Below are 9,710 nucleotides of genomic sequence, written 5' to 3' on the forward strand. Positions count from 1 at the left end.
GGAACTTAAATATCATGTGACCACAAAGCTACCCACAATTCCTTGGATCTGGGAAACTGCCCAATTTGAATCACTCCTTCATCAAACTCTGTTAAAATTTGTTTTGTCTAAAATTTTATTTTTTACAATTTTATTTTTTAATTTAACCCTTTTCATTCAATAAGCATTTACCAAATATCTTCTAGGTTGTAGGAATACTAAGTGGTGGGAATTCAGAGATGATTTAGTCATGGTTTCTACCTTTCAGGATTTTCCAGTCTAGAGGAAGAAAGTATACAGATTATTTATTTAGTTATATATTAAACCATGGTCAGGCATGTGGGAGTGTCCAGTGCCTTAACCACCATGCCACCTGCTGGTCCCATATATATTTATTTAACATTTTATTATTATTATTTTAATTTACATTTAATCAATATATATCTTAACATTGTAAAACATTGCTTTTTCCAGCATGAATACAGTACATATCAGTCAGGACAAAGTCATTGTCTTATATATTATTGTCAGCAAATAACTTTTCATTTTTGTGTCAATCATATTGCTTTTTTTTCCATTTCCCTCACTCCCTCCTTCTATTACTCACCCCCATATTAATATCTTTAATATCTCTAGTATCTACACTTGCCCTTCCTGTTACTGTACTTTCCAAACTCTCAGTTAAAAATATGGAGTGTTTCACGAATTTGTATGTCATCCCTGTGCAGGGGTTGTGCTAACCTCTGTATCTTTCCAATTTTAGTATATATGCTGCTGAAGTGAGCACTACAGATCATTTAAACAACAAGAATTATGACAGAGGTAGGTAATGTATTAAAAGTATATCATAGGCATATCTTCCAGATGTAGAAGGGCTTCCAGAAGGAAAGTTTACCTCTGATGAAACTTGTTTTTTTTTTTTTTTTAATGAAAAAGTGTCATCCTCTTATTTTATTATTAATCTATGCATTTGGTGACAAAGTGAAGGTATTTTACAAAAATCACAATTTTGTGAGTGCTACATATGAAATTTCTGTGTTATTGTATGGTTTTGTATCACATTAGTTTAAATGTATTTCTCTACAACCATTTCAACATAGCTCCTTTAGAGCTATTTCAGTTATCCCTAATCTATGACTTTAGTAAGACCTTGAAGCTAAACAAACAAAATTTCAAATGACTAACTTTTAGATTAATGGAGAAAGATATAGTCATCAGATGATGACTGGAGGTGTTAGTCTCCAACAAGATACTTTGTTGACATGTTTATTCTGATACAGGAGTTGTAAGTCAGAAGTTCATAACACAGGGCAGAATAAGAGTACAACAAAAGAAGCTTCTCCTGGGGCCAACAGCTGGTGTGGTGGTTAAGGGCATTGGACTCCTACATGACCGACTACGGTTCATGTCCTGGACCTGGTGGCTTACTTTCTTACTCTCTCTCTCTCTCTCTAACTCAATTCTCTGTTTCTCTGTTCCTCTCTGGTCAAATTAAAATAAATAAATAAAGTTAAGATAAAACATAATCCTTAAAAAAAAGGAAGCTTCTCCAGTTTAAGCCTCTCATAGTCCTAACTCTGACAGAAGCAAAGCAAGCATCTTTCCTGTAAATGAAATGAGTCTCCAAAATTTTCATCTATCAACAGTTGAGCTTTCAGAGATAGATGCCCAAGTGATACCATTAATATATGTTATTGGCTCCAGTTCCATTGTTACACCTGAAGAGCTTAATATCTAAGTCTGAAGGTGGAAGAGTATACACACACACACACACACACACACACACACACACACACCACAATGGTATAGTAATTGGCAAGAGCAGACTTTGAAAGCAAAGGCTATTTGTGCTAGTGTAGTCCTGTGGAATGTTTCCTTCCACAGAGGATGAGGAAAACAGTCCTGCTAAAGTGAGCAGTAGAATAAGAACAGTCACCATAAGAGACAGAGACATTTTTCTCCCCCACTTACTAACCACTACCCTGTTTTGAAAAGTACATGGTATTAAGACAATTTAGTAGTTGTGCTTTCTTAGAATTATGATCTAGTGCTTCTCCACTTCTTTTTGCACCTAATTTTGCTAGGTCATCTCATCTATCTGGGGTATCATTTTGGGAACCTCATCAATGAGTGGATGAGCTTTCCCAACAACTCTTCATTAATCAATTACTTTTTCCATACTTCCTTTTTTTTTTTTGGAGAGGTTTTTCCTATAGGGCACGTGCACTCACAAGAAAGAGAGACAGAGAGAGACAAAGAGACAGAAAGTGAGAAACCACCCCCCCCAGGGGGGATGGCCATACTGCAAACACTTCTATTGTCCTCTTGGGATCTTGGGCACGCACGCACAAGCACCTGGTGTGAGTTTAAGCCACCGAGTCTGGGACTTGAAGCATAGTTGACTACATGGGAGTCCAGTGACATAGCCATTACACCATCTGCTGGTCTCAACTTTTTCCATACTTCCTATGTGAGTGGCTGCTGCTACTGCTGCTGCTGCTGCTGCTGCTTCCTTCTTTCTTCTTTTTTCTTCTTCATCTTCTTTTCCTCCTCTTCTTCTTCCTCTCTCCTCCTTCTCTTCCTCCTTCCCCCTCCTATTTTTTTCTCTTTCTCTTCTTCCTCTTCCTCCTCCTTCCTGTTCTTTTTTGCATTTTTGTGTGGCCTACAGTGTTTGGAAACATTTAAAAAGCTCTTCTATGGTTTTTCAGGAACCTCCTGAAATGGGGCTGGGAAATGTCCTTTTTGTTAAACAGCGGGAGGAAGTGATTTATTTCACCTTTTAAAATATGAACATTAGCTTTTTCTGGTGAAACACAAACTAACTAGGTCTTAGGGTTGCCTTTTTTGGTTTGGTTTCACTTGTGGGCTCAGAAAGTATTTACTGAAGGTATGACATGCCAGGCCTTATGCCAGGCCTTTTATGCCAAGTTCTAGGGCAGGAATTTACAGAAGATATTTCTTTCCTCTTAGTACACACATACATACAAGCAGGTGTCAGAGACAGACAGGAAAATAAGCAAGAACAGAGCAGTGTAATGAACATTTCAATGGTTCTACTAAGAGAGAGGTAGAGAAACAGAAGATAAGTAAGGTGTCCTCCTGATAAATGAGGGGTTAGAGAGAATTGCTGCAGAAGTTGTTCTTGGAAGAAAAGGTAGTTAGAGCCCTGTTATGAAGAGGTGGCGGTAATGTTAAAGAGAGTAGACTGTACCTGTATATGTACGTAAATGTCATAGAGACACTGAGGACAGGAATTTTTGTTCCAATCAATCAATATTTGTGGAAAGAATTTAAAATATTCCTAGAGACTGCAAGAAAGAGAGTTTCAGAAAGTAGGATATATAACTGTGAAGCTATCCTAGAGCCAATATGTGATGAGCCATGTGTAATGAGCTAAGATCTTAGCACTAATCCCAAATATGTTCTCATCAGGGTACTCACTAACAGAACAATGAGGAGAAAGTAGAAGGAACATAGCCTGAAGAAAGGCGAATTGGCTAGAGAGCTAAGGCATCAGTTTAAGGGACAAAAGTCTCATTTATGACAGGTGAAAGCAGAGTATAACAGAATGTGAAGGCATCTGGAAAAATGGATGTTCAACACATATGTTGGGTGGGGGGCCAAGTAGAGTCTAGAACTATCGACAGTATTAAAATGAAGCAAAAGTATATAGAATTATGTTTAGTTTAAATCCACACTGCAATATTCTATTTTACTTAGAAAATATTTAGCTGTTCTGATTACCCATTAATTAACTCAAATGTCTGTCCACGATCTGGTTGCTTAAGGATCTTGGAAGGAATCCTCAAGCTGACATATTTCAAAGCATAGTTACTATTGGGACCAGCAATTAGCGTAATGGCTATGTTGCTGGACTCCCACGTGGTCGACTGCGGTTCGAGTCCCAGACCTGGTGGCTTAAACTTACGCTGGGTGCATGTGCGTGTGTGCCCAAGATCCCAAGAGGAGAATGGAGAAGGGATTGCGGCGTGGCCCTCCCCTCTGGGGGGATGATTTCTCGCTGTCTCTCTGTCTGTCTCTGTCTGTCTGGCGAGTGCATGCGCCCTGTAGTAAAAACCTCTCAAAAAAAAAAAGAAAAAAGAAAAAAGAAAAAAAGACAATGTTACCAAAAATTAATTTTCATTTTGTAATCTTAGTTTCTGTAAGATGTTTCATTAAAGTCTAGCACACTTAAATTGTTAGCAATTAAAATTTCTTATTTTCTTGGAATTTAAAAATATATTTTTAAAAGAATTAATTTTGTATTTTCATTTATTTATTTTAATTTGACCAGAGAGAAACACACACAGAGAGAGAGAGACAGTCAGAAAGCAAGTCACCAGGTTCAGGACTCGAACTGTGGTCAGCCATGTAGGAGTGTCCAGTGCCTTAATCACTACTCCACCCCCTGGTCTCAGAATTTAAAAATATTCTGTAGCCAAGCAATGGGCCCTATGCCTGGGCCATAGTCCCAACACAAGTCTGACCCTTCTTGCTCAACAGAACACAGAGAAGAAAAGTTCTTGAGAGAGAGGAGAATTTATTATAGTATAGCCACACCAGGAAGACATGTAAAAATACCTTTGGTCAGCCAATTTATGGATGCTTTTATAGGAAAAAGAACAAGGTGGGGAGCTAATGGCTATGTATAGAAAAGCATAGGTCATGCTAGCTTTTGGCTGGGGCATATGTGGCAGAATTTCCTTCATTGTTTCAAGCTTCAGGTTGACCTTTCCTCTCCTTGAAATTCCTAAGAGAGATTTCAAACAAAGAGCATCAGGCTGAGAGAAAACAATTTTGATTAATAAGATGGAGTCAGTCTGGTTAAAGCAGATAGCTATTACACTTTCATTTATATATGTACTTATGTTCTCTAATCAGAACAGTGCTCCTTTAATTTAATATCTTCAGATATAAAAACAGATTTCGTAGACATAATGAGAGAGAAAGGTTGTTCTGAATTATAACCATACAGATACACAGAGAACTTATGACATCAGATCTACAACTTCAGCCACAGAGAGGAGTAAACACAGAAACACAAGTACTCACCAATTCAGATGTCAAAGATATTCATGGTGGCATAAGTTCATAACTGACTTTAGACAAAATAGACAAATATACAAACAAAACTAATAAAGGTATTCTGTTGTTTCTTGTCCAACAGAAAATAAGCCTTTTTAATCCATTACTATTAATCTATAAAATTTAATATACCAATCGAATTATTATACCATAAAACCGAATTCCCAGTTATCGCTGCTACAAAGTAGGAATAACTATGTAGACTGGAAACTAAATAACAATAATGAAAAAAGGGCCAGCCTGTGGTGTGGTCATTATGGCAGCTGGATCTCACATGGGATTTCTTTAAACTAAAGTAACTAAGTTGGTTAAACCTAAACTTCAGTAATAGATACTTGAGTAACAGCCAGTCACGATGACCAACTGTTCAAACTGTTTATAAATGGGCAAACACCAAGCTATAAGAAGTACAGCTGTTTCTCTACCTTTTTTCAGTATGTCATTTTCCTTTTTCTGCCCATAAACGTTATCAGGTCATGTGGCAGCCTGAGTACCTCAGAACCAATTCTAGAGGATGCCCAAGAGTAAGTCGTTCTTTGCTCAATTAAACTGTGTTGAATTAAATTTTGCTGAAGTTTTTTTTTTAACAATGCTTTGTTATCAAATAGAAAAATATTTACTCTTAGTGTAAAACTAGAAGGGAAATCTCAAGACCTTCTTATTTTAATCTATTATTCTTACTGTAAGTGCAGAAACTGAGGCTCGAGAGTGGTTAAGTGATTTCTTTGAGGTCTTATAGCTAGAATGGTAGGGTGACGTGATGTCCAGGGCATGTTAGTCTATCATATTTCTAGTCTAATTTGTCAGCTAGAAGTAGTTTTGTAAACTATTTTTAGAATTATATTTTTGTGCTGAATACTTCCACATGGGCAATCATGGTTCAATTCCTGGACCTGGTGGCTTGCTTCCTCACTTTCCTTCTCTTCTCTCTCTCTGTCCCTCTCTAGTCAAGTTAAATTAATGAATGGATAAATAGGGGAACCAGCAGTTAGCGTAACAGCTATGTCGCTGGACTCCTACATAGTCGACCGCAGTTCACATCCCAGACCCGGTGGCTTAAAACTCACGCTGGGTGCGTGTGCGTCCGTGCCCAGGATCCTGAGAGGAGAATGGAGAAGAGATTGCGGCGTGACCATCCCCCTTAGGGGGTGATTTCTTGCTTTCTGTCTCTCTGTCTCTCTCTATCTGTCTGGCGAACACACGAGCCCTATAGCAAAAAAAAACCTTTCGTCAACTGCACAGTTCGAGGGCCAGATATGTAACTTGAAAAACACATGTAGGGGTTGGGGTCGGAGGGGAAAACAGGCAGGAGGTGGTATAGTAGTTAAGATGCTGGACTCCCTCATGGTGTACTGCAGCTTGAGCCTCTAGCCTGGTTGCTTGAAAATAATACTGGGAGGCGGGGTGGGGGTGGGTGGGAGAGCAGGTGGAATACTGGTTAAGACGTTGAACTCCTACTTGGCCAACTGCAGCTTGAGTCCCTGACCTGGAGGCTTGAAATTCACGCCAGGTACTTGAAATGTGCCCAAAATCCTAAGAGGAGAATGGGAGAAGGGATTGTGGCACTGTCGCCAACCCTGGGAGTGATCTGTCATTTTCTCTCTCTCTGTCTCTTTCTCTTCAGTGGGCAAATACTGGTTAAGACGTTGAACTCCTACTTGGCCAACTGCAGCTTGAGTCCCTGACCTGGAGGCTTGAAATTCACGCCAGGTACTTGAAATGTGCCCAAAATCCTAAGAGGAGAATGGGAGAAGGGATTGTGGCACTGTCGCCAACCCTGGGAGTGATCTGTCATTTTCTCTCTCTCTGTCTCTTTCTCTTCAGTGGGCACCCTATAGCAAAAATCCCTCAAAAAAATAAAAAATCACTCCAGGCAAGTGATGTTTTAGGGCATGCCCAAAATCTCAAGAAGAGAAGGAAGGAAAAAGGATAGCAGCATGGTCAGCCCTCCTCGCTTTCTCTCTCTGCCTCTATCTGGCCAGCCCACTTGCCCTATGGAAACAATGTTAAAAGAAAAGAAAGAAAAATGGAGAAACACTGTAGGGCCTTTGTGGGCTTGCCCAAAATTCCAAAGGAGAAATGGAGGAGAGGAGATTGCAGCATGACTATTCCCCATGGGAGAAGGTGCTTTCTCACTTTCCATTTCCACCTGTCTCTGTCTCTGTATCTCTCAGCAGAGCTCATATGTCCTCTGGCAAAAGTAAAAAAAAAAGTTTCTGTAGCCAACTGAGCCACTGTTATCTCGATTCATATATAGAGACTGTAAGTGATATTTTTGCGACGGGTAAGGTTTCTGAATATCTTTATATTTCAGTAAATGTTAACATTTTATTCCTCTTGTTTGGCAGAAAATATGATTGTGCTTATATTTTACTATTCAACCCTGACCTTTTTATACTTATTGTATTCATTCAACTGTAGTCTCACTGTGTCATTACTTCGTGAAATGTGATAACAAAAAAGAAATAGCAGCATATCACTCTTCAAAAAGATAATTGCCTGCTGGCTCTAAATTCAATTTTTTAAAAAGAACATATGCTATAGAATTTAGAATAAGAAAATCCTGTTGGGACCACTAGTTTGTGTAATGGTTATGTCGCTGGACTCCCATGTAGTTGACTGCAGTTCGAGTCCCGGACCCGGTGGCTTAAACTCACATTGGGTGCGTGTGCATGCATGCCCAAGATCCCCAGAGGAGAATGGAGGAGAAGGGATTGTGGCATGGCCATCCTCCTTGGGGGGTGATTTCTCGCTTTCTGTCTCTCTGGCGAGCGCATGTGCCCTATAGCAAAAACCTCTCCAATAAATAAATAAATAAATAAAAAGATAATTGTCAAAGCTGTAACTCTTTCCCGTAGAAACAAGATGAAGAGTTTTCTCAGCTTGTGTTCTAGGCCCAATTCACCTCCAGTCTTTTTCCTCCTTAAAATAATTTTTTCTTGCAGCTTTTCTTCTGTATATATCCAATCAGTATAAAGCATACACAGGCACTAAAGTGAAATCGTTAAGAAGGAGATCCAGAAAGTATTGGGTCATCAGAAAAGTCACGTCAAGTTTCTGTTTCTTTATGCAATAATGTATCATGACTTTTCTGATGACCCAGTATTACAATGAGACCGAGTGGGCAATGATCTTTTTTAAAAGGTGTTTGCCATAGGGTGCTTGTATCTTCTGGAGAGAAACTGAGTGTAGGAAAGTGAGAAATCACCCCCTAGAGGAAATGACCATGCTGCAATTCCTTCTCCTCCATTCTTTTCTTGGGATATTGGGAACACTCATTCAGATCTGGCATGATTTTTCAAGCAGCTGGGTCCAAGACTCAAACCATAGTAGAACATGTGGGAATCCAGCACCTTACCCACTGTACCACCTACTGGCTTTGAGTGAGCAGTGATCTTAATAATGGTATCATGGTGGTTAAAGAAAGTTTTTTAAAAAATAATTATTTACTTTATTTGTTATTATTTTTAATTTGACCAGAGAGAGAGAGAGAGAGAAAGAGAGAGAAAGGGAAAGTGACAAAGCAAGCCACCAGATCCAGGACTCCAATCATGTTAGGCCATGTGGGAGTCCAGCACCTTAAATGGTGACAGCTGACTGCCCTAAGAAAGGGGATTTTGAGTAATCCCCTCCCCTGTATCTGCCTAAGTGTAATTTATTTGTGGTATTTTCTCGTGTTGATGTATAATCTTACACTTTAAATGGTTCAATGGGAGAGCTCAATGGATTGTGGATCTAGGTTTCAGACCATATCATTTCTATTTTAAAATTAATCCTTACTAATGGAGGTTAACTATCTCTACAGCTTTTAAGAGATCTCACAGGATGCTACCTTCTTGAAATACACAGTTGCAAGAAGAGCCCTATGCTCAATAGTGATTAAAAAATACTTAATTTTATTTATTATTTTTTAATTTGACGAGAGAGAGAGAGAGAGAGAAAGAAAGAAAGAAAGAGAGAGAGAGAGAGAAAGTAAGCCAACAGGTCCAGGACTTAACCCCTGTCTGTTATGTGGGAGTCCAGCGCCTTAACCACCACTCTACTTGCTAGCTCCTTACTAGTGATTTTTAAAAGGTGCTTTTACTTTTCATAGCCTTTGAGCAGATTCCAAGTAAAAACATTGTTCAAATATATCTTGGCAAAGCAAGGTAGCAAACAAAGGATCCCAAAGTTCTGTATTATAAAAAGACTTGTGGTAGGCCAGGAGGAGGCATGGTGCTTACTGTGCTGGTCCACTGCAGTTCCAGTCCAGGACCTGGCAGCTAGTTAGCTTTTTCTCTCTTGTGCATGTGCCTCATAGCAAACTAAAAAACAATAATAAATACAATCAAATAGATAATTCTTTACCTAAAGAAACACACCTGTGGGGCCCAAGACATGACAATGGTTAGGATAGGGTGGGTGGGAGGATTTGCCATTATTTCCGAAAAAAAACCAAATTAGAATTAGCCATTCCCCACACCTTTAAGGCAACGGTTTCAGGAGACCTTCAGCATGCTACAGGCATGGAGCAGGGGCCCTGCATAGACCATTTAGTACAGGTTTGGTTGACACACCCCTGGGGCGCTGTGCCCAGGAGGCCTTTGCACACTTCCGCTCCTTCCCGCCCACTCCTCCCCCACACAGAGCCTGGCCTTTGCAGCTGG

At 39.5% G+C, this 9,710-nt stretch overlaps 1 non-coding gene across 1 annotated transcript; it reads right to left on the reverse strand.

The window, feature by feature from the left end:
* Positions 1-662: 662 nt before the first annotated feature.
* LOC114005955 (U6 spliceosomal RNA) lies at positions 663-766 on the reverse strand. Its single transcript, XR_003547742.1, has one exon. It is a non-coding gene; the product is annotated as a U6 spliceosomal RNA (small nuclear RNA).
* Positions 767-9,710: the final 8,944 nt, after the last annotated feature.

The sequence above is a fragment of the Tupaia chinensis genome, unplaced genomic scaffold, assembly GCF_000334495.1.
Source record: "Tupaia chinensis unplaced genomic scaffold, TupChi_1.0 Scaffold144991_2, whole genome shotgun sequence".
NCBI classification, from domain to species: Eukaryota; Metazoa; Chordata; class Mammalia; order Scandentia; family Tupaiidae; genus Tupaia; species Tupaia belangeri.